Below are 26,650 nucleotides of genomic sequence, written 5' to 3' on the forward strand. Positions count from 1 at the left end.
GGTTTACCTTACCCTTTACCTTTGGAGCTTCCCCTTGATATGAGCCTCCATTCTTCCTCCACTTCTTCTCATCCTTCTTCAAATGCGTCAACTCCTTGATTTCTTTCTTCTTTGGGCATTTAGTGTGGTAATGACCCTGCTCACCACACGTGAAGCACACTATGTGCTTCTTCTCCTTCTTCTTCCTACAACTCAAATTAGATTCAAAATGAATTGAATTGAGTTTAGAAGATACCTCTTTCTTACCCAATGGACATTTACTCTTGTAGTGCCTCTTCTCATTACAACCGAAGCAAATGATGTGGTCCTTTGACTTGACTTCGGTGGAGGTGGTCACTAGGTTAACCTCCAAGACCTCTTCTTCATCCGTCTTGGATTCTTCTTCAACCCTTGAGGATGTTGATGATGCTTCATCTTCCTCATCCACACTTGTGGATGGCCTTTCTTCATCCTTCTCTTCCTCGAATGTTGAGCATGGCTCAACTTCCATTTGCTCCTCCTCAACTTGAGCAATTAAACCCATCTCCTTGGGTTCTTCTTCTTCTTGTGTAGGTTTAGGTTCTTCCCGTAGAACCATCTTCACTTTGCTCCACAAATCGTGGGTGTTCCTATATTCACCTACACCACTCATCACATTAGATGGCAATATATCTATTAAGATTGATATTACCTTTGAGTTTGCCTCCGATCGTGAGGTTTGCTCTTCCGTCCAATGTCGTGGTCAGAGTCTTTTTCCCTTCTTATCTCTTTGGACTTCGAACGAGTCCTTGATCACCATCATGGTGTCCTAATCCGTGTCAAAGAAGACTTCCATCTTCATCATCCAAAATGTGATGTCCCCAAGACTTCCTCCTTCAAACTTTGGAGGTTCAATCAAGTCGGTCATCTTCTTGTCTTCCTCGGCGGTTAGTCTGACGGAGAGCGGCCTTGCTCTGATACCACTTGTAAGGGATCGGTGGCCGGCTTGAAAGGGTGTTGGATAGACGGCACCCCAAATCAATAGCTTCCTACACTATTGTTAGCTTGCACAGCGGAAATACAAACAAAACAAACAAGATAAACTAAAACTAAGACAAGAAATGAAATGCAAATCAATACACGTCCGTTTAACGTGGTTCGGAGATTAGGGCTCCTACTCCACGGCTCTCCGTAAGGTGGACGATCCCGATCCTTCGGTGGATTACTCCCCGGCAAACTCCGGCTAGCTCACGTAGCTCCTTGTGGGTGGAGAAACCTCACCACAACCCTCATAAGAACTCCTTTGACGCTAGGGCACAGGTAGACTACTAATAGAGATTAACCACCTCTATTTCGTCAACCTCAACCAAGCTTCCAAGGCTTGGTTATATAGGCCACGGGTTGGAAAACCCTGTCTACCAGTCGACTGCCAAAACATGCAGTTGACTGCCCTCTGTGGAAATTCGACCGTTACATCCCAACGGATCGATACCACTCGACTGCTAAAACTAGCAGTCAACTGCTCCACACTGGTTGAGCGAACAAAAGCATTCTGTTCGCTCCCAGTTGACTGCACAGTTGACTACACCAGTCGACTGATAAAACATACAGTCGACTGGTACTGAGTACATTCTCTCACAGCACTTGGACCCTCACCCTTACGACTCATTTGACGCTTCCTTTGCAGCCTTGACCTCTTGCCTTCAAGCCTACTTCCTTCTTTGGCTCTTGTCCCTCGGATGCATACAAGCCCGCGGCTCGTCCCCAATGTCATCCTTCACGTATACCTCGAAGTCGCTTCCCTCAGCCCTTGTCCTCAATGCCTTGTCCACGGTCCCTCGGATGTATACAAGCCCGCGGCTCGTCCCCAATGCCATCCTTCACCGGACCCAAAGTCGTCAACCTGAGTCACATGTGTATCCTGCAATCCTGCACAACTCAAGTACACATATCAAATACAAGGGTGAACCTAACTTAAACCCTTTGCCCAAATACCAAAACACATGGTCCTACGGACCATTGGGATTGCTCCAACAGATAGGATTTAAGTATCTCAAGGATGAGTATCCTATTTGTCTTGACTTTGAGACAATCTTTCAGGAAATACAAGAAGGAAGCTATCATAACTAGGTCGACTATCTTATTAAGGATGACTATATTAGGGTATGTGACTTAAAGACTTTTTAATGTGAATTACATGCGGGTGGCTGTGCATCTAACTTTGGAAAAACAACACTGTAACCCTAGTATTTAGTAGATTATTTTGCATCCCTAAGGCAAATATTGCAAATTTTGTATTTGAATAATACTCATACCAAATGACTAAACCATTAAATAGAATATATGTGTTAACATAGCTATCCATTCTCCATAAAGATTGGAAAGACCATAAGATGGATTTTATCTAAGAATGCCCCTAAATAATCGAAATCATGATTCTATTATGGTGGTTGTAGACGAGTCTTCCATGATAGCATTGTAATTCCATGTAGTAAAATTGTTAGGTTGCATGAGTTATGCACATTTGTCGAGTTAGATATGGATGTCAAATTCATTAGTTACTTTTGGAAAAGCTTATAAAAGTTGTTTGCCACCTAACTTAAATATACTTTACAATTCATCTAATAGTTAAACTAATGTAGCTATTACACTACCGCAAGTGCACGGTTACATCGTCAGTATTATAAAAGATTGTCGAATCCACCGAGACTAGTTATAAGCACTAGTGATCTCTCACGTAAAATTAGCTAAACAATTGTCAATTGCAAGTTACGTGCTAAGTAAGAGAAACAATTGTGGCAAAAGGCGAAACGCTCGCCCCCAGCGCCCCCGCCGTACCCGACCCAAGGCCATCACGAGGGAGGTAAATCGCAGCATCCGAGCGAGCATGTGACGGACAGGGTGTAATACGGGGATACGAGATTTATTCCCCAGCTGCCCCGAGGATCGACCCTGCGACCTCATTGTGGCAACACCCGCCACATACCAATTCAGATGACTCGCGGGGTCGCTAAGTAAGAGAAACAAGATTGAGAAGAGGAAAGAGAGAGAGAGAGAAACTTAGTTTTGGAGATGTTCTAGGGGTTCGGTTTCATTGTGATGTTTATCAATGTATCATGGTTCACCAATTACCTATCCTCAATTCACATGCACAAGTGCAGGAAGTTAAATTCATTACTGGCTCTTCCCTGGTCAAGATGGAATGTTATCTTGATCCATATCCTATGCTACTAAATGGTAATGATTCTTATGAAGTCTGGTAATGGAATACACCTTTCACAAGCGTCCCTCGGTCATAAATCACAAGAACACACTAACACTCAATAACATAGAGATAGAAATAACAATTATGTCCAATTTCTCTACTTACTAGAATTGCTTCTCCTTTTAAGGTGATGCCCTAGACATCCGAAAACGGGTTACCCCTATCACTAGGGCCCCTCAATTATACAATCTAGGGCATTTCCCCTTCGGGATCAACAATTCAACACAACCATTCAATCAAACATGAAACTTAAGCTCAATCACAATGTATACACATATAAGATCAAATAGATACAAGGCATGATAATGTCATCTAGATAGGAAATTGGCATATCCATGGGTTCTTACATCAAATCACATTACAATTACTCTCTTAATCCCAAAATAATAGATCTACTCCATGGCTTGAAGAAAAAGATCCAAAGACATAGGGATTGAAAACATCCAAACCCAACACGAAGAGAAAGGGTGAAGAATGCTTATCCGGTTGCGTCGAGTAATCTTCGGATCCAATCCTTTACTTATGGAATCAATATGATGATGGAAACAGCCTCGGATCGTCGAACGGAGAGCATGGAAAGCGTATATCGTCACCAAGATACTCCCAAAGGGAGAACCTTCCTCTCCTTAGAAAGGGGAAGAGATCCCCTTATATAGTACAGGGCATGGGCCTTGCACGGGTCGTGTGGAATCCACATGGCCAACTTCTTCTTGGCTACGGGTCAAGTGACATAGTCGTGTGGCTCCACACGACAGTGTTCTTCTTTGTCTCTGGACAGATGCACGACGTGTTCTTCTTTGTCTCTAGACGGATGCACAACCGTGTGGACTCACACGGTCGTGCTCTACTTCTTCTCTAGTTAAGCCACACGGTCGTGTGGCTTCATACATCCGTAGTCATCTTCTCCTCTGTTTCTTTGACACAACAGTATGGATTCACACGGCCAATGTCTTTTGCCTTCGCTTGCTCTCCAGATCGTCCGCAAACGCCGTTTTCACCACAAAAGTAACTCTTGTAAGCAGAAAAACATACAAATAGCAAATCTCCGACAAAGAAGAGTAATTATGCTGAAAACATAACAAGAGGTGTAAAAATATACAGATCGAGCATAAGTACGTAAATATGCGTCAGAGCATGCATAAAAGTGGATAAAAAATGTCTAGTGGATAAGTCAATCATAGTTTATAAAGCATACTTAAATGTCTAGTGGATAAAAAATCAAGGATTTTTGTATGAGTTATGCACATTCGTGGAGTTAGATATGGATATCAAATCCATTACTTCTGGAAAAGCTTATAAAAGTAGCTTGCCACCCAACTTAACTATATATATTTGAAATTCATCTAATAGTTCAACTGATGTAGTGGATCATAGTTTATGAAACATACTTAAATGTCTAGTGGATAAAAAAATCAAGAATTTGTGACTTTGTTTTGCCAATTATTGGATTTGCTTACAATATTTCTAAAAATAGATCAACTGGTAGATGTCATTCAAATGTTTATGCGCATAAAGTTCACCAAACTATTGACCTGATTTTGAACATATCTCTTTCCAATCATTTGAGTCTGCTGAAAGTTTCTCAGAAACTATTAAAGAGATTTATATTAATGTTAGGAGGAAAATTACAACAAGTAATAAAAATTATAAATACATGTTAATACACACCATAAACATAAGGTGTAGGACATAGGAGACTATATCCTTTTATGCCTACACCTCAAATGCTTTCCTACAATCTCCTTCAAAAAATTTCATGCTCAATCTGATGGATCATTTCCATTTTGGAGAAAAATTGGTACTAATTCTTAGTATCATGACCCATATCAAGAGACATTTGTGTTGGAACTAAAGCATAAAAATAAGAATACCAATTAATTCTTAATATGTAAAAACTTACATTGATCTCCTAAAGCGAAGCAGTCTCTCGAAGATGAAGAATGAATTTCTTACTCGCTCGTTATCGAAAGAGCGATCACAGAATCGAAAAGCTTTCCACAATTTAAACAAACTAAATCCCTCTGCTCTTGGATGTTCTTCTTGTGATGAGAAACGGATCTCACGTTCTTAATCCCCTTCATTCACCCTTAGACATACCCTTTTTAATGAGAATTATCCAAGGGATAAAAGGGGCATTTTGTCCCAAAGAAAGTGGGGAATGTGGGCATGCCCACGTTCCTATTTCCTACATCTTCCACTCGTCCAAGGTAAGTTACTAACACTAGTTAGTCACAAAAACTAAATAAGTCACATAGAGTATATAAGAGTTTAGTCACAAAAATCATATCAGAACATCCAATTCAAACTTAAAGAAAATAATTCGTGCGACAGTAAGCACACTGAGCGATAGTCGCTACGAAGATTGTTACATCTTACATAGCCGCTCTATGAGCGATCAATACTAACAAAGTTGCTACATTTTATTTAGCCGCTCTTCCAAATGAATTAGAGACACTCTCATAATGACACATAGTCTCTCTCCTGGCGATACTATCCGTTATCCATAAAACATTCAATCTCCTAGTGGCATACAACCATTATCTTAGAGATACTCATGTCTTGCTATTTACCCAGATTAAAAAATCTTCATTTACATCAATATGAACATCCCTAATCCCTCATAATGACTATTATGTCAAAAGCATATTCCATACTCAATATTCACAATCATTTCTATACATGACAGAAATGGATCGATTAGTAAATAACATCAAAAGATATAAATCTATTTAATCTTCCTTTTTAGCTAAAATCTATTCATTCTAATCAGTCGCTTTTCTAGTTATGCTCCATAGACCGAATCATCCATAGTCATAGGATAAATGCTAAAATAGCAGTCACTGATTAAAACTTCAAGTAAATAACTAAATAGTCACTTAGGGCAAAACTGAGATTAACTTATAATCTCAAATGTCCCACATAGTAGAGAAATAGGGATTCATTCTCCTATTACCCTTATTGTCGTAACAGCACATGTGATATGAATCACATGCTACGATGTTATTCTTTTTACTAAAAAAAGCACATGTTTTCCTCAAATTTAACATCATGCATATGTTGATCTAGACATACCTAATGTCTAATCCTGAATTCAACATATGAATTCCAATCCGGCCTTCAATAGGTTTAGTAAATGGCGAGTTCATTTATTTCGATCGTTATTAACACATAAATGATCTCATCTTGACACAATTATCAAAGTGACCTTAACTTATGGATATATTTCTATTCACAGCTGTGCAAACTGTCCTATATAAGTAACGGTCTTACCTCTATTTGTACTTAACAAACAGAGATGATTGTCCATGTGAGTGGACTAATCTTAATCTGCCAACATGCTTACCAAGATCCTATATGAATGTAACAAAAATAACATATACAGTGAATAAATTATGGCAAATCACATACTCAAATCATAATATCTTATTGTTATTACAATATTGTTGCATTCTACGAAGTCTCAAAGACTTTACATGTTCTTCAAATGATTCTCTAGTCATTAGCTTAGTAAAATGATCTATAAACATAGCACGTGTAGAGACATATTAAAGAATTATCTTTCTTTTAGCCATAATATTCCTCACAAAGTTATATTTTATAGCTATATGCTTGACTTTGCTGTGATATTTAGGATCTTTGGGAAAAACTATTGTAGCTTGACTATCACAATAGATAGTTACTCCCAATGTCTTCAGCAATCTTTAGATACTTCAGGAACCTTCTCATCCAGACTGTTTCTTGTATAGCCGCTGAACATGCCACATATTCAGCTTCCATAGTTGACAAAGCAACACAAGCTTGTTTCTTGATATTCCATGAAATGTCACCACCATTCAGCAAGAACGTATAGCCTGATGTGGATTTTCTATCATCCAAGTCTCGGTCCAATCTGCATTTGAATAATCTTTCAGACTCATATCTGATCCTTTTTACCGTCTTCCAATGTCTTGATCCTGAGTTTTAATGGAAGCGACTGACTAAGCTAACAATTTTTACACAACATAGTGTACATCAAACTACCAATAGTACTAGCATATGATTTTTATTCATCTCAACTATTTTCTCAGGAGTTCGGAGACACATGCTTTTGCTCAAAACTATATCTGTTACAATAGGTGTATGTTCTACATTGCAATTAGACATGTTAAAATGATGTAACATCTTATTTATATAAGACTCTTGAGACATACCCAAAACTCTTTTAGATCGATCTCTAATCATCTTCACCCCTAAAATGTACTCAACTTCTCCCATATCTGTTGTATCAAATTATGATGACAGCTACTTCTTGACTTCATTCACATACCCTATGTCATTTTCAACTATTAGCACATCATCAACATATATGATAAAATGATATACTTTCTTTTTTCTCTTTTCAAGCAAACACAATGATCCTCATTAATCATCTCGAACCCATAAGATAAAACAACTTCGTTAAATCTTATGTTCCATTGTGTTGACGCTTGCTTTAGCCCATATATAGACTTTTTAAATCTACATACTTTCTCCTCTTGACCTTTAGCAATGAAACCTTCTAGTTAAATCATATAGATTTCCTCATCAAGCTCACCATTAAGGAAAGCGATTTTTATATCCATCTGATGTCATTCCAAGTCATAATGTACCACAAAGGCTAAAATAACTTGTATTGATACAAATTTTACTACCAGAGAAAATGTCTCTTTAAAGTTAATACCCTCCAATTGGGTAAATATTTTTGTAATTGTTAAGAAGAGAAATCCATGTATTAGAAACCACGGAGTTATTGATTTATATAGAGGAGGATTTACAGCATAATTATAATGATACCCTTAGTTATGTTACAATATTCCAATACTCCCCTTCAAGCTGGAGAATATAGATCATATGCACCAAGCTTGTTATATATGTAGTCAATTCGGGGCCTCTCAGTGAATTAGTGAATATATCTACTAGTTGATCATATGAGTTGACAAAACTAGTAGATATTTCTCCCGATATAACCTTCTCTCTAACAAAGTGACAGTCAACTTCAATATGTTTTGTCCTCTCATGAAAAACTGAGTTTGAGGCAATATGCATGACGACCTGGTTGTCACATATAAGTGGCATTTATGTAACCTCCCCAAATCTGAGTTCCTGAAGCAATCGTTTTAGCCATATAAACTCTTAACTAGTTATGACCATAGCTCGATACTCTGCCTCTACATTAGATCTTGCACAACATTTTTCTTTTTGCTTTTCCAAGAAACAAGGTTACCTTCGACAAATATACAAAACCCAGAAGTGGACCTTCTATCAGTGGGAGATCCTGCCCAATCTACATCAGAGTATCCTACGACTCGAGTATGTCCTTTGTCTGCATACAAAAGACCCTTTCCTGGTGCTCCTAGGATATATCGAATAATGCGAGTCACAATATTCTAATGTTCTTTGCATGGAGAGTTGAGAAACTGACTTACTACACTTACCGTAAATGAGATATTCGGACGAGTAATAGTAAGGTAGCTTAGTTTCCCTACTAATTACCTGTACCGTTCAGGATCTGGAAGAGGCTCCCCCTGATTTGGCATGAGCTTGACATTAGGATCCATAGGGTTGTCGACTGTCTTTGAATTTAACATTCCTGTTTCTTCCAAAATATCCATTGCATACTTCCTTTGGGATATGGCGATCCCCTGTTTAGACGGTGCTACTTCTATCCCCAAGAAGTATTTGATTTTTTCGAGATCCTTTGTCTGGAAATGTTTGAAAAGATGTTGTTTCATCTGTGAAATCCCAAGATGATCAATACCTGTGATGACAATATCATCAACATAAAAGTACTACGTAGATGCAACCAGAAGATGAGTGGCAATAAAAGATAAAATGGTCAATCTCGCTCCGAGTCATGCCAAACTGTTGAATTACAGTACTAAATCTACCGAACTATGCTCTGGGTGATTGCTTGAGGCCATATAAAGATTTTCAGGCGACATACAAGACCAGAAGACTCCCCCGGGCAACAAAACATAGAGGTTGCTCTATGTAGACTTCCTCGAGCAGATCACCTTGTAAGAATGCATTTTTGATGTCCAACTGATAAAGAGGTCAATGGCAAATCACAACAATTAACAAAAATAGGTGTACAGAAGACATCTTAGCAACAGGAGAAAAGTGTCCCCATAATCCAATCTGAAGATCTGAGTATAGCCTTTAGCGACGATACGAGCCTTAAGTCTGTCAACCATACCGTCTGGACCAACCTTCACCGTATACATCCATCGACAACCAACAACTGACTTTCCAGGTGGTAAAGGAACGAGGTCCCAAGTCCCACTACTCTGTAAAGTACAAATTTCATCGATCATAATCTGTTTTGGGGTTAGGGTCGTTTTGGTGCTAGAGGGGGGGGGGTTGAAAAGCTCATCGCACGTCTCGTTGCTTACTTCTTGGTGATGATGTGCAGCGGAATGAACAAGAAACAAACTTACAACGCTAACACAAGGGATTTACTTGGTATCCACCTCAAGAAGAAGTGACTAATCCAAGGATCCACACGCGACACACACTCCACTAATCAAAACACTCCTCGGTCGCAGCTGGAGGCAGAGAAGCCTCACACAACAATATACAACACCCACAAGAAGAAAATACAAAAGATACAAATGAAAACTCTTTCTTCTTGCTTACTTGTTGCTTGTTGTTGCCTCTTGAACCTTGGAAGTGTAACTACACTTGTTTCCAAGAGCCTTCAAGAACTGGCTGTGAAAGTGTGGAGAAGCTCGCTGAGATCGCCGCTGAGGTAGCACTGTAGTTGCTGGAGGGGAATTCATGAAGAAGACGCTCGCCAACAGTTATAACCTGCGCAACTGTCAGATCCCAATCGATTTAATGACTCTCAATCGATTAGGGAGGTTTTGAATCGATCGATTGATTCAGAACGCCTCTGTACTCTATGAAAAATGCAAGATTGCCCGATCGATTCAGCCTCTATCGCACGATTTCTAACTTCCTAATCGATCGGCTGATCGATTGGAGTTCCAATCGATCAACTGATCGATTCAGAAGCTCACTGTTCGCTTAGAAACTCTCCCAATCGATTGGGGAAGTTTTGATCTGTTGTAATAAAAGAGTTTAAAGATTCATTCCTTTCCAGTCGAATTACATATGTTTATATAGTCATACAACCCTAAGAATCAACTTATTAACAAAAGATAAAAAGACCTATCTACCCTTGCTTCTCACAACACTCCCCCTCAAGTTGAACATATATATCAAACATGTTCAACTTGCTAAGAGAAGAGTTGAACACAGCTTGGGGTATAGCTTTTGTAAACATATCAGCAAGTTGGTCCTCAGACTTAACATAAGGCAGACATAGCTCTCCAGAATCAAGTCTCTCCCGAATAAAGTGACGATCAATCTCAATGTGTTTAGTCCAGTCATGTTGTACCGGATTATTTGCAATATTGATTGCTGCCTTGTTGTCACAATACAGCCTGAGAGGTAATTCAGCCTTTAATCCCATGTCTGTCAACAGAAAACTCAACCACAACATCTCTGCAAGACCATGTGCCATGGCTCGATATTCTGCTTCAGCACTAGACCGTGCACAAACATTTTGTTTCTTACTCCTCCACGTTACCAAGTTTCCTCCCAAAAAAGTGCAATAGCCAGAAGTGGATCTTCTATCATCTCGAGAACCAGCCCAATCTGCATCAGAATAGCATTCCACCTTCAGATCACCACCTCCTTTAAACAGTAAGCCTTTTCCAGGACATGATTTCAAGTACCTTAAAATCCTGTCAACAGCCTTCATGTGAATAGTCTTAGGAGCATGCATGTACTGACTTACTACACTAACAGCATAGGTGATGTCAGGCCTAGTCATAGATAAATAGAGTAATTTTCCAACCAACCTTTGATATGTTCCCTTTTCCAGATTTGTAAGATCCTCCCCACTAGAACTAGTAAGATCATGATTTACTTCTATAGGAGTAAACGCTGGCCGAGAACCCAGCTTCCCTGTCTCCTTGAGTAAATCCAACACATATTTTCTCTGACATACATAGATTCCTTTTTTTGATCGAGCGACTTCAATGCCCAGGAAGTACCTCAATGATCCAAGATCTTTAATTTCAAATTCTGATGTTAACTTGGACTTAAGAGCCTGGATTTCTACCTCATCATCACCTGTAACTATCATATCATCAACATAAACCAAAAGAATGGTAGTTCTGTCCTCTTTCTTTTTTATAAAGAGTGTATGATCAGCATTCCCTTGTTTAAAGCCAAACAATATCATGACTTTACAAAACCTATCAAACCATGCTCTGGGAGATTGTTTAAGCCCATACAAAGCTTTTCTTAGCTTGCAAACCTTTCCTTTTGTTTCAATTCCAGGAGGTGGTAACATGTATACTTCTTCATAAAGGTCACCATTTAAGAAGGCATTTTTAACATCTAACTGAAACAGAGGTCAATCATATTGAGCAACAAGAGAAAGAATTACCCTGATCGAGTTCAGCTTTGCAACTGGTGCGAAAGTTTCCAAGTAATCCACCCCATATGTTTGGGTGAATCCCTTGGCAACAAGTCTGGCTTTATATCTTATCACTTCACCCTCTGAGTTATACTTGATAGCATAGACCCATTTAGAACCAACCAAGTTCTTCCCCTTTGGGGGATCAACTAATTCCCAAGTACCATTTCTGTTGAGAGCCTCCATTTCTTCATTTATTGCTTCCTGCCACCTTGAATCCCTTACAGCTTCATACTAGGAAGAAGGTATATCGTGATTTGATAACTGTGAAACAAATACATGATATGAAGGAGACAAACGAGAATATGAAATGTGGTTGGAGATAGGATGTTGAGTACATGACCTGACGCCCTTTCTAACAGCAATAGGAAGGTTCAGCTCATCCATATTTCGAGGTGCGGTTGGCTCAACTGATGAGGATAACTGCTTCACAGGATCAGGAGCCGGAGCATCCGATTCAACTAGCCGATCAACAGTAGGTCCTTGCTTGTGTCGTCGTCGTTTGTAAGTAATAATATCTGGTGAAGACTGTGAGCCCAGTGATGGAGCATCTTTTCCATTTTCCATGACATCCAGTGAAATAGGAGAAGGAATCACATGAGGAACCACTTGAGGTACAAAGGAAGAGGTAGTATTCTCCCCCTGAGGACGAGACTGAGGAGAATAATAGGACTCGGACTCAAAAAAGGTAACATCCTTCAAGATATATCTTGTCCTAGTAATAGGATCAAAGCACTTGTAGCCTTTCTGGCAAGTGGAATACCCTATAAAAACTCCTCGTATAGAACGAGGATCAAGTTTAGAGGACTTGGGACTAAGAACATGAATAAAACAAAGAGAACCAAAAACCCGAGGTGTAAGGGAGAACAACTCTACGTCAGGATGAAGAATAGTGAGAGGACACTGGTTCCCGAGACCTTTAGATGACAATCGATTGATGAGATAAGCAGCTGCAAGGACAGCATCAGCTCAGAAATATTTGGGTAAGTGACGTTGAAATAATAGGGCACGGGCTGTTTCAAGGATACGACGATTCTTTCTTTCGGCCACTCCATTTTGTTGTGGTGTGTAGGGACAGGATGACTCATGAAGAATTCCTGAATCCTCAAGAAAAGTATTTAGAGACTGTGCAAAGTACTCACGGGCATTGTCAGAACGAAGAGTCTTCACCTTTGAGCTAAATTGGGTTTCAACCATTCTACAAAAATTTTGAATGAGACGAGGAACTTCTTCCCTAGATTTCATCAAATAAAGCCATGTACAGTGGGTGTAGTCATCAATAAAAGAAAGAAAATATCGATAGTCATCCAAAGAAGTCACAGGAGAGGGCCCCCACACATCCGAATGAACAAGATCAAATGGAGACAAACTCTTCTTTATAGACTCGGAAAAATGGGTTCTACAATGTTTGGACAACTGACAGATTTCACATTGAAATGACTGAAGAGAAACAGAAAAGAAGAGACTAGGAAATAAAATTTTTAAAGACTGAAAAGACAAATGTCCCAACCGAGAATGCCATAAAAGAATTTCTTGATGCTTATTTTCCAAACACTTGGCTGCAGATTTCAGAGCAGATGTTGTTTCAAGCTGATAATAATAAAGACCCCCTACTTCACGGCCAGTCCCAATCGTCTGCTTGGTCTCGAGATCCTGGAAGACACAATGATCAGGGAAAAAGGTTACGGAGCAGTGTAGTTGTTTAGTAATGCTACTAACAGAAAGTAAATTAATAGAAACGGAAGGAACGTGAAGTGCAGAGGATAGGAAAAAATGATCTGTAAGTTTTATGGAACCTTTGCCAGCAACAGTGGCTTTGGTTCCATCTGCAATGATCACTTTCTCCTGCCCAGAGGATAAAGAGTAAGAAATAAAGGAGTTAGCAGCATTTGTCATGTGATCTGTAGCTCCTGAATCAATGACCCAGGGACTGTAAAAGCTGGGACCAGTAACACTTAATCCCAAGCTACGAATACCTGTGTGCGCTTGAGCTGGAGTAGAGACAGAAGATGAAGCCTGAAGCCGAGAGAGAAGATGCTGGAGGTTAACAATATCAGTAGAAGACAATCCAGTGGTAAAAGGCACAGAGGAACCAATAATCTCTTCATTTTCTAACTTTTGGGTAGCAATATTACCACTATTAGGAGCCTTCTTAGCATTATGTTTAAATTTTTCAGGTTTCTTTTCTGGATATTTTTTCCAACAGAAATCTGAATCATGATTAGTCCTCTTGCAGTGCCGACAAAATCTGTCTCCTCGTCCTTTAGTTCCCCCAGGTCGGAACTTGTTTGCAGAACCAATAAAGACAGAGGTCTCCCCAATCGGAGGGCTTATAGTGGAAATCCCCTTGTTGTTCATCGTCCTTCTTCTACCTTCTTCACTAAGAATTTTGTAGTAAACTTGTTCTAGAGAGGGAGTAGGATCAAGACCAAGGATTTGCCCTTTTAAATTTTCAAACTCTGCATTAAGTCCATCCAAAAATTTAATAATTTTATCTTTTTCCAGAAGCTTTAAATATCTCTGATGATCATCAGTGGAACTCCAATTTTCCATCCGATAGTAGTCAAACTCATCCCACAGCCCCTTCAGAGTAGCAAAATAATTGGTGACTGACATAGAACTTTGTTCAAGTTTGAAAATTTGACTGCTGAGCTGATAAGTACGCAGCATATCATGTCGACGTCCATACATCTGCTCCAGTGTCTTCCACATGTCATACGCTGTTTTGTTATGAAAAATGACTTGTTTAATGACAGAACTAACAGAGTTAAGTATCCAAGTCATTAATTGAATATTGTCACGCCGCCAAGTGCGAAAGCTAGGATCCTTTTCATCTGGTTTTACTTTAGAGCCGTGAAGAATATCAAGTTTATCATGTCCTTCGACATAAAGTTCAATAGCAACTGCCCAAGATGCATAATTTGTCTCGGACAATTTTTCTGATACTATCTGAAGACCGGACCCTCCTGTGCCTGTCATTGTGAAAAATGGTTGTACCTGTCCTGAAGACGTCATAGGATTCACAGAAATCCCCGAGGTTTCACTAGCGTTATCCGCCATTACACTCACAAAAAAAACGCTAGAGAAATCACGACAAAACAGATGCTAGAGAAATCACAACGTCGAGAGATAGCCGCCTGCGCCACACAAGGGGATCAGAAGAGGAACTGCCGCCTGCGCCACACAAGGAGATCAGAAGAGGAACTGCCGCCGACACTGCACAAGAAAGAAGGTGGCGGCGTCGGGGAAGAAAGGAAAAAGCAGAGATCGGCGAAGGAGGTGGAATCACGGCGCGAGATGAAGAGATTGGGCGGCGTCGCGAGATGAAGAAGGAAGGAAAAACGCCGCCGCTGTGCCCTAGACGCCGCTGGAAGAAATCGCGAGCAGTAGAAGACTCCGCTGGAAGAAATCGCGAGCAGCAGAAGGGGCGAGGGAACGCCGCTGTGCCCTAGACGCCGCTGGAAGAAGTCGCGAGCAGCAGAAGAGACGTCGCCGCTGGAAGAAGTCGCGAGCAGAAGAGGAAATGAGCTCGGGAAGAAGTCGCGAGCAGGAGGTGCGGCGGGGAGAAAAGCGTTAAGAGAAAGAGAAAGAAGATGAGGCGGCGTCAAGAGAAAGAGGGTGCGGCGGCACTAGGGTTAGGGTTGCTCTGATACCATGTTGTAATAAAAGAGTTTAAAGATTCATTCATTTCCAGTCGAATTACATATGTTTATATAGCCAAACAACCCTAAGAATCAACTTATTAACAAAAGATAAAAAGACCTATCTACCCTTGCTTCTCACAACATGATCAATTACACAATCGATCAAGACAGTGTCTGTACAAAATTGTGTCAACCAATCGATTGGCTGATCGATTGAACCCACCAATCGATTGATCAATCGATTGGCAAGTAGAAAAATGTGTAGAGCTTGAAATGAGCTTCGTTTCGCATCCGAGATCACCTCATTCCGATATTCGAGTCAAAAGTTATGGCCTTCGGAAGTTTACTACGTCCGAACTTCCTAGTTCCATGCCAACTCCCTATTGAACTTACGACCGCTAAGTGTTCGGTCAACTTTTAACCCATCAGGACTTTCTCTTTGCCAACTTCTTGTTAGACTTCTGATCACCAAGTGCGGTTCTCCTTGACCCACTTAGATTTACCGTCTCATGTCAAGTGTTCGGTCCTCCATGACCGACTTAGACTTCCTTCCACCAGATGTCCGGTCACTCTTGCCCCATCTGGATTTCCTTGTGCCAAGTATCCGGTCAATCCTTTGACCTACTTGGACTTCTCGATACCAGGTGTTTGGTCAACCTTAACCCACATGGATTTTCACGTGTCTGGCTTCACTCACCAGGTCTTTCCATCTGCTTAGCTTCACTCACTAGGACTTCTCATCTACCTGGCTTCACTCACCAGGACTTCACCTAGTTTCACCCACTAAGGTTTTCATCTGGCTTCACTCACCAAGATTTTTCCATTGTCTGGCTTCACTCACCGGGACTTTCACCTGTCTGGCTTCACTCACCAGGATTTTCACCTAGCTTCACTCACTAAGATTTTCCAACTGTCTAGCTTCACTCACTAGATCTTTCACCTAGCTTCACTCACCAGGATTTCCCAACTGCCTGGTTTTACTCACCAGGACTTTCAACTACCTAACCTCCAGTTAGGACTTTCCCAGTCAAGTATCCGGTCAACCCTTTGACCTACTTGACTCTTCTTCACATCTAACTGGTCAACCTTGACCAGAGGGGAATTGTACCAGTAATCTCCCCAATCGGACGATTGTACATGCAATCTCCATATATTGTCAAACATCGAAACTCAAACATCAAGACTCAAGCTTGAGCCAACTCAGGCCTAGTCAACTTGGTCAACCTTGACCCAGGGGATATTGCACCAACAATCTCCTCCTTTTTGATGTTTGATAATACCTTTTAAATTAAGCTAATCCATAGCCTCAACTTCTTCCTCATGCCAAAGTATGAATGAGGGTTTCCTTCATTCTCTCCCTTTCCTAAAGGGCAAACTCCCTCTTTAGGTAATGAAGGTCTAACTTAAACCCTACATTCTCCCCCTATTGGCATACATCAAAAACTCTCCTCCTGAAGAGTTACTCACCGCTGTTTACAACTGCACTTGTTGTGTTCAACACCATAATGAAGGTCTCATACCCTTCATTATATCTAATGCTCATCCTTGAGCATACGCAACTAAACAATAAAGATATTCATTCTCCATTGTGTTTAAATGCTCAACCTTGAGCATGTACGCTAAGAAAGGTTGATCACCTTCTAAGGTTTATGAAAAATTAATTTTCATATCCTTAAAGAGTAACTCCCCTAAGGGCATGCTCGTAACTTCTGTCATTGCACCAACAATGACTAGGAATCCCTAAATCTTTAGGAAACCCAAATTTAGAAGTTTTGAGGTTCAAAACTTCAATATTGAAACCAAACCTCAACCTAAACTCCTACTTAGTCTCCCTTAACCAATCTATTCGTGTTTTTATCATGAAAACTCCCCATAAATGTATACAAATACGTGTCAAGGGGTTAGAAATAGTTACCTAGACTAAAAATGGTTTAAAATGCTGAAACCAGGCTTTCCCACCCAAAATCAGCATTTTCAATCGATTGAAGTTGGATCTCAATCGATTGAAACCATTTCACTGATCGATTTCGCGAGCTTCTGTTCGCAGAAATTGCCCTTGAATCGATCGGCTGATCGATCAAGCATGGGTCAATCGATCGGCTGATCGATTCCACGATATTCTGGTCACGAAAAATACATTCTCAATCGATCGGCTGATCGTTTAAGACCTTCCAATCGATTGGCTGATCGATTGGATTTCTGATTTCCTAAAATCCAATTTCAAGGAAATTCAAAAATGCCCTAGAAATTCTATAAAATTTAAAAAATAATGAAAATTCATGTAGACATTACTTAGGGTATATACTATCATGGAAAAATAATTTTCTATGAAAATACTTCATATTTTCAAAGATTGACACAAACTTGAAAACTTGTAAAAACTTCAATGTTTTCTTCCAAATTTGTGTCTAATAATTACTATAAAAAGATAGTTTTCACCAAGGTTTTCCAAAGTATATTTAAAATGTTCTTCAAAACTAATTTCCAACCATGTTCTTTGGGCTCAATGCACATGACTTGTACATTAGCTTTCCCAATGATTGGAAAACACATAACTATGCGTTTTGATGAACCTAAAACTCAAAAAAAATGCACTAAATCAACATTTTGAGTTTTGTTCATCATCCTAACATCTCACTTGTATCTAATGTGTACTAAAACATATACAAGTCATCTTATAGTTCTTTGTGAGATGTAAAGTTTGGTTTTGCCCTAAACTAAGGATCATGTATATCCACCTAGGCATTTTGGATTATAAACATCCACCTAGGATGTTACTTGTTAGTAAATTCCATTATCCTTAATTGCAAGTAATTAAAAATAATGCATGATGAGTTATGACGTACATCAAAATGAATAATTTTCAAAAGAAAATTTGCTATAACTACATGATGTATGTATGACATGACATGGTATTTTTGTGTTTTTCATAATAAAGCATGAATGTAAAATATGATGTCACGCATATGATGGGCAAACAAAGCATGATAATTTAGCTTAAATAAAGTACCTAGATTATCTATCTAAGTATCCTTAATCCTTAGTTAACTTAAAATTAAATCCTAGATTGCCTACCTTTTTCTTCAAGAAAATGTCAAAACCCAACTTGACATTTCTTTATCTCTTGATTAATTATGTCAATTTAAAATTAAGCATATTTCTCAAATTTTTGACACATTTTACTCTTCCAAAGAGTACTCATTTTAAATTAAGGTCTAGATTAACCCTTAACTTCCTAAGAAAATACCCAAGTCCCAACTTGGTATTTCTTATGTTTTTCCCAATTGTGTCAATTTAAATTGAATTCCAATTCCTCAAGTTTTGGCACATTTTACTCTTCCAAAGAGAAAATGATAATCCACTTCATTTTCAAAGGTTAACAATAACCTTGAAAATGCTCTCCGAGTGTCAACTTCATCAAGGTTGGGTTAACTACCCTTCCAAATAGAGTTGACATTCTCTAGCCCATCTAAGGGGTAGAGAAAATGCTCTTAGGAACCCAATACCTATTGGTGCTCCTTGGATACTCTAGGTACTCACTAGGAATAACTTCCCTAGATACCTTCCTAATGACCTTTTTAGACTTCTTAAAGTCTTGGTCACTTTCACTAGGTCAACTTTATGGATTGTCTCCCTTGCAAAGATACTCCCAGGGATAACTTCTCTTGTATCCTTGACTTGACTCCTAGACCTAGGGTTAGTCCTATTACTATATGGAACCCTATGATAAGAAGAGACATCCTTTTTGGCTTTGGGTTTGTATGCCAAACCTCTATAAGTTTGGCATATTGCCATAGGATGACTTTTGTGTTTTTATCCCTAGGTTATGCTCATTTTACCCCTTAAGAGTATTTTCCATTCTTTTTAGGGTCTTTTCAATGTTATCAAGCCTTGACCTCAAGGCTTGATTTCCCAACCTTAAGTCCTTATATTTGAATTTTTCTTTAAATCCTTGAGCATTTCTATTTTTAGGCTTGTATCTACTATCCTTAGTGTTCTTGCCCAAGTAGTTATCTACCTTCCTAACCTTAGGTGAGGTAGTTTTAGCATGATAGGCAACATAACTTTCCTTAATTTTATCATGGCTCCTATTTTCATGATAAATAGCATTGAAATGATATAAATTTGAACAAGCATACTTTTTACCATGACTTAAAGGGATAGACTCAATAAATAATACCTTGGGTTTTACCTTGGAAGCTACCCCTTTACTTGTGCTTCCTCCTTTGACTTTAACCGACTTCTTCCCCTTTGGGCATTGGCTTCGATAATGTCTTTTTTGATGACACAAGAAACACACAATGTGTTCCTTGCTCTTCTTTGTTGTGGAGGCGATCTCCTTGCCCTGTAGTGCCGGTTGACTCTTTTTCTTGGTCAACTTAGGACATTTACTCTTGTAATGCCCATGTTCCCTACACTCAAAGCATATAATATGATTTTTATTATTAACAATTGAAATTGCTATACCTTTACTTGTAGGAGTGACATCTTCTCCTTTTGATCCTGATGTAGAGGCTTCCTCTTGATCCGACAATGATGGTCCACGCTCCCCCTCAATCCTAGAGGTGGAGGCTTCTTCCTCTTCATCCTCGAATGTTGAGAATCTCTCAACTTCTGAATCCTCATGCACATGAAATAAGGAGTACACTCCTTTACCTTTATCTTCGTGCCCTCTGAGGATGGACTTTCCTCTCCTTCTTCCGATGTTGAGCACCTCTCAACCTCGGAGATCTCTTTCTCTTGGTCTTGCTCCAACGAGTTGCCCTCTTTGGATTTGTCTTGATTTGGTACAGTGGAGGGTTCTTTATAAAGCTTGGCCAATTTACTCCAAAGCTCTTGGGCATCTTTAAATTTTCCAATTTGAGTCAACATATTGCTTGGCAATAAATTGACCAATTGTTGGGTCACCTTGTCATTTGCCTCGCTCCTTTGAATTTGCTCTTGGCTCCATTTGCTCTTCTTGAGGATTTTGCCCTTTGAATTTGTTGGAGCTTCAAAGCCTTCCATGAGAGTAAACCATTGCTCGATCTCCATCATCAAGAAATTTTCGATTCTTGATTTCCAAGAATCAAAGCTCGTCATTGTGAATGGTGGAGGCACCCTTGTGTCGAATCCGAGTCCATCTCGGAATTCCATCTTGAAGTTGAGCTCTTGATGAAGTCTTCGACTTGATGAAATTTTGCTCCAACTTCTTCACCCTCTAGCCTTTTTGCTCCTTCCGGAGATGATTCTGGTGAAAAGCGACCTCACTCTGATACCACTTGTCAGGGTCATTTTGGTGCTAGAGGGGAGGGGGGGTGAATAGCTCATCACGCGTCTCATTGCTTGCTTCTTGGTGATGATGTACAGCGGAATGAACAAGAAACAAACTTACAACGCTAACACAAGGGATTTACTTGATATCCACCTCAAGAAGAGGTGACTAATCCAAGGATCTACACATGACACACACTCCACTAATCATAACACTCCTTCTCAGTCGCAGCCGGAGGCGGAGAAGCCTCGTACAAACTCACACAACAATATACAACACCCACAAGAAGAAAATACAAAAGATACAAATGAAAACTCTTTCTTCTTGCTTACTTGTTGTTTGTTGTTACCTCTTGAACCTTGAAAGTGTAACTACACTTATTTACAAGAGCCTTCAAGAATTGGCTGTGAAAGTGTGGAGAAGCTCGCTGAGATCGCCGCTGAGGTAGCACTATAGTCGCTGGAGGGGAATTCCCGAAGAAGACGATCGCCAACGGCTATAACCTGCGTAACGGTCGGATCTCAATCGATTGAATGACTCTTAATCGATTGGAGAGGTTTTGAATCGATCGGTTGATCGATTCAGAGCGCCTCTGTGCTCTATGGGAAACGCCCGAATTGATTGCCCAATCGATTCAGCCTCAATTGCGCGATTTCCAGCTTCCCAATTGATCGGCTGATCGATTGGAGATTTCAATCGATCAACTGATCGATTCAGAAGCTCACTGTTCGCTCAGAAACTCTCCCAATCGATTGACTAATTTTGATGGATTACACAATCGGTCAAGACAGTTTCTGCACAAAATCGCGTCAACCAATCGATTGGCTGATCGATTGAACCCACCAATCGATTGATCAATCGATTGAACCCACCAATCGATTGATCAATTGATTGGCAAGTAGAAAAATGTGTAGATCTTGAAATGAGCTTCGTTTCGCATCCGAAATCACCTCATTCCGATATTCGAGTCAAAAGTTATGGCCTTCGGAAGTTTACTACGTCCGAACTTCCTAGTTCCATGCCAACTCCCTATTGGACTTACGACCGCTAAGTGTTCGGTCAACTTTTGACCCATTAGGACTTTTTCTTTGCCAACTTCTCGTTAGACTTCTGATCACCAAGTGCGGTTCTCCTTGACCCACTTAGATTTACCGTCTCATGCCAAGTATCCGGTCCTCCATGACTGACTTAGACTTCCTTCCACCAGATGTCCGGTCACTCTTGCCCCATCTGGATTTCCTTGTGCCAAGTATCCGGTCAATCCTTTGACCTACTTGGACTTCTCAATACCAGGTGTCCGGTCAACCTTAACCCACCTGGATTTTCACGTGTCTGGCTTCACTCACTAGGTCTTTCCATCTGCTTAGCTTCACTCACTAGGACTTCTCATCTGCCTGGCTTCACTCACCAGGACTTCACCTAGTTTCACCCACTAGGGTTTTCACCTGGCTTCACTCACCAGGATTTTTCCATTGCCCGGCTTCACTCACCGGGACTTTCACCTTTCTGGCTTCACTCACCAGGATTTTCACCTAGCTTCACTCACTAAGATTTTCCAACTGTCTAGCTTCACTCACTAGATCTTTCACCTAGCTTCACTCACCAGGATTTCCCAACTGCCTGGTTTCACTCACCAGGACTTTCAACTACCTAACCTCCAGTTAGGATTTTCCCAGTCAAGTATCCAGTCAACCCTTTGACCTACTTGACTCTTCTTCACATCTAACTGGTCAACCTTGACCAGAGGGGAATTGTACCAGCAATCTCCCCAATCGGACGATTGTATCTGCAATCTCCATATATTGTCAAACATCGAAACTCAAACATCAAGACTCAAGCTTGAGCCAACTCAGGCCTAGTCAACCTGGTCAACCTTGACCCAGGGGATATTGCACCAACATATGGATGGTGGCTCAGATAATACAACACAATTGAGCGTCAACCTTCTTCCATAGAGGATGATCGGCGACTTGAATAACATCTTCAGTTTGAATGAGATGTGTTCAAAACTCTGTCCAACAAGCCAAAGCTCAATGTGAGATGCCCAAGAGATGTAATTTTTACCATCCAACTGCTTGGAAGAGAGGGGTGCAGTGATGTGGTTAGTAAAGATTGAGGTATCTGATTTTGGGACGCCGAATGTAGCCATTGATTAGTTTGAAAAGAACTATGAAGAAAGACTCCTGACTGCCAGAGAAAATTGTGTCGGAGAAGACGAGGGTTGTGGTTGCACCTGAGTCTCCGGTGAACAGGATGTGGCTGGTGCGTGGATCCACGTCTTCAAGCTGCCTCGCGAGACGCGAACACGCGCGCGAGAGGGAAAATTAGGAGGCGTGAAGTTGCCTTCTCGAGGAGGCCGGAGATGGGGTCGCAAGCAAAGGAGTGCTGGTACAGCAGAGCTCTGGAACTGAAGGTCCGTCTTGAAGTCCTAGGCAATCTCACGGACAATACGTTGGAACGGGAGCTTGCGGATCAGAAGCTCTGTGCTCTTCTGGTACTTGCGGATCTCCCGCAGCGCCACCGTGCCAAGGCAGAATTGATGGGGCTTCATTACACCGTTGGTGGCCGGCGTTGATTTGCTAGCTGCCTTGGTCGCGAGTTGTTTGCGCGGGGCCTTCCCTCCGATGGATTTTCTTGCCGTCTACTTTGTCCGAGCTATTGCGTTGGATTTCGAAATCGGCAGGAGGAAGAGAGAACTAGGGTGTCGCTGATCCTCAGTGACGGCGGCTACAGAACAGCGACGACATGTCTGCGTGTGAAGAACGTCGGAGGAGAAGGACTGCTGTTTCGCGGCGAACGACACTGTGTGTGCACGAGAGAGGAACGACGGCGCAGGAAATTAGGGGTTTGGCTCTGATACCATGTTAAGAAGAGAAATCCGTGTATTAGACACCACAGAGTTATTGACTTATATAGAGGAGGATATACAACATAATTACAATAATATCCCTAGTTATGTTACAATATTCCAACAGTAATCAAACGAGCTTTGTATCGGTTAATCAATCCATCAGCTTTCCTTTTTATTTCGAGAATCCATTTATTCCCAATAGTCTTTCGGTCCGGAGGAAGATCGACTAAGTTCTAAACATGATTCTGATTCATAGACTCCATCTCTTCAACCATTGCAGCTTTACACTTTTCTCTAACTCTACATCCCAATGCTTCTTCATTATATTAAGGGGCATCATCGTTAACTGGGAGTGTCATTAATGTCTCATTCTTAATATCAAACTTCTTCTTAGATTTGATTTTACGAACACTTCTTCGTAAGTTAGGCTGTTGAGAAGTCAACTCATGACTTGACAAATCACTCCCACTCGGTTGACTAGACATCCCTTTTAACACCTCTTTTGTTGATAATATCTCATCCTTTTCAAAAAGAGGAACACTTTTATCAACATCACCTCTGGTTGGGAACTCTGCTTCGAGAAAAGTCGCATCTCTCAAATTTATTTCGAAATTTATTTCGGAGATGATTCCATCTAGTTGCTCACCTATGAAAACATAACCTTTGGAGGTCTCATTATATCTAATAAAGATATATTTCTTACCCTAAGTCCCAGTTTTCCATACTTGTGAGAATTATCATGAACATAAGCAGCTGACCCCAGATTATTTAAGTCCGAATTTCTGCCAGTCCAATGTTCATACAGGATAGATGGAACTGTCTTTGAAGGCACTTTGTTAAGTATATAGGCCGCAATTAATAATGCATCTTCCCAATAGGGGATTGACAAATTAGCCTGCGCCATCATAGACCTAACCATTTTAAAAAGAGTCATATTTCTTCTTTTAGCTACCCATTTCGTTATGGAGTTCCAGGGATTATCAGCTGTCTAATAATCCTTCTATCATTACATATTGTCTTGAATATATCAGACAAATATTCCCTTCGGTCAATGCGCAAAGTTTTAATTTTACGTTCTGTTTGATTCTCAACTTCGTTCATATAATGAATGAAGCAATCTGCTCTAGATTTATAAAAAATCAAATACACATGACCGAAATAAGAGAAATCATCAATAAATGTAATGAAATAGGAAGCTCCATGTCTAACCTTCACATTCATTGGACCAAAACTATCCAAATAAATTAATTGCAATGATGATTTAGCTTTAATAGTCTTACTAAACGGTTTCCTAGTTGCTTTTCCAGCAAGACAATGCTCACATATAGATAAGTGAATCTTAACCTGAGTGCCTAATAGACCCTCTCTAGCCAACCGATTCATATGTCGTGTCCTAATCTAGCATGCCAAACTTCATCAATTATACTTGCATCAATAGTTAGCACAATATTTGAAAAACAACCATCAATAGCACAATTGACATCTGGTTTTACATCAAGAATCATAGAACAATTTGATAAAAAACCGTATCTGATTGACACTGAGTCAATGTTAAGTTCAACACATCACCTATAAAAATTAATACAATACTCTAAATCAATAAGACATGTAATGGAAACAAGATTCCATTAAATTTTAGGAGCATACAGGACATCATGTAAAAACAAAACACTACCACCACAGATGTTGAGTTTACAAGTGTCGACTCTTTGACTTCAACTCTTGTATTATTTCTTACATAGATCTATTTGTTACCAGCTGAAACTCGATGGTACTCTACAAATGTAACTCACTCCCGAGCTATATGATTGGTTGCTTCCGAATATATAATTCACAAAGAATAAGAATCGGCTAACAATATTGAACTAGCAATAAAATGCTCAGGAAAATAATGCACACTTGGATTTACCTTTTTTTTTTGGCTCGATGCACTTCTGAGCGAAGTGACCCTTCTTGCCACATTTAAAACAAGTCAACTTGCTTTTAGGTTTCTCTCCAGGCTTCTTTCCTTTCTTCTTAATTGGGCTTGTCCCATAGTAGCAGCTCCTGTCTTCTTTCCCTTCCCCTTCTTGAACCATTTCCTTTTCTTAGATCTAAATAATCCAACAGAACCAACAGTCACATAGGCTAGTCCAGAAATCCTTGCGGATTCTACTCTCTCCACTTCCAATTATATGGCATGAGACATCACTGAAAGTCTTAATACTCTTACTGTGAGTTAGGGTCTGCTTCATGGTCTCCCAAGAATCTAGAAGGGAACGAATAATTGCTTGAACCTGTTGTTCATCGGTCAACTCATAACTAACAGTTTTAAGATCTCGAATCATGTTCAACATCTTCTTGAGATGTTGAACCATCGAAATATTCGGACACTTCTTGTAGCCGTCAAACTTGATTGTCAGCTGTTGACGCTTGCTCAAACTTACTCCACTATATTTCTCCTTAAGAGCTACCTAGACTGCGACTCATACTCAAAAGTTAGGTCATCAACCATTGAACTAATTAATATACCCTTCGCAATGGAGTCCTTTTTCTTCCATACCTTATAGGCATCAAGATCTCATCTATTCTGTGCAGTGGGACTATCTACAGGTTCTACCATAATCTGATTTATAGCTTCCAAAACTTCTTGTTTCTCAAATACATACTGTATCCCGAAGTGCCAGATTTTATAGTTATCCCCATTAAGTTTCTTTCCCTTATTGAGTTCAGCTATAATGTTCTTGGTTGCCATGAGCTAACATAAATAAACACATTATTTAGTATTCAGTGTAATTCATATGCATGCAATTTATGATTGACTCGATGTTAATTTGAGTTGGTTTACAAAATCAAGTGATAACTTCATTTCCCACTCATCATTTGTATGGTCAATCAAATCAACATTGATCAATACTATTACACACATCCCAAACAAATGAACTAATCATTGAATGAATAAATCATTAAAGAAACATGAACTAGTCATTTTCAAGTTTGTTAACACATAACATAACTTTTCATAAAATAACTTTATTTGTTCATAACGACAACAATTATTACCTAACTTAAAAACCAAATGAACTAATACTGTTCGTACATAACGACAGTAACAATAACAAAACTCTAAAAAATTAGATAGGCTAACACCCACTAGGACAGACGCTAGTATAGTGGTTAACATAATCCATTT

General features: G+C 39.9%; 1 protein-coding gene across 9 annotated transcripts in view; it reads right to left on the reverse strand.

Annotated features, from left to right (window-relative positions):
* The window catches only part of LOC122020521 (protein ROS1A-like), a 62,100-nt gene that overhangs the window by 23,856 nt on the left and 11,594 nt on the right, over window positions 1-26,650 (reverse strand). The window lies entirely within an intron of this gene.

Source organism: Zingiber officinale, chromosome 9A (genome assembly GCF_018446385.1).
Source record: "Zingiber officinale cultivar Zhangliang chromosome 9A, Zo_v1.1, whole genome shotgun sequence".
Lineage (NCBI taxonomy): Eukaryota > Viridiplantae > Streptophyta > Magnoliopsida > Zingiberales > Zingiberaceae > Zingiber > Zingiber officinale.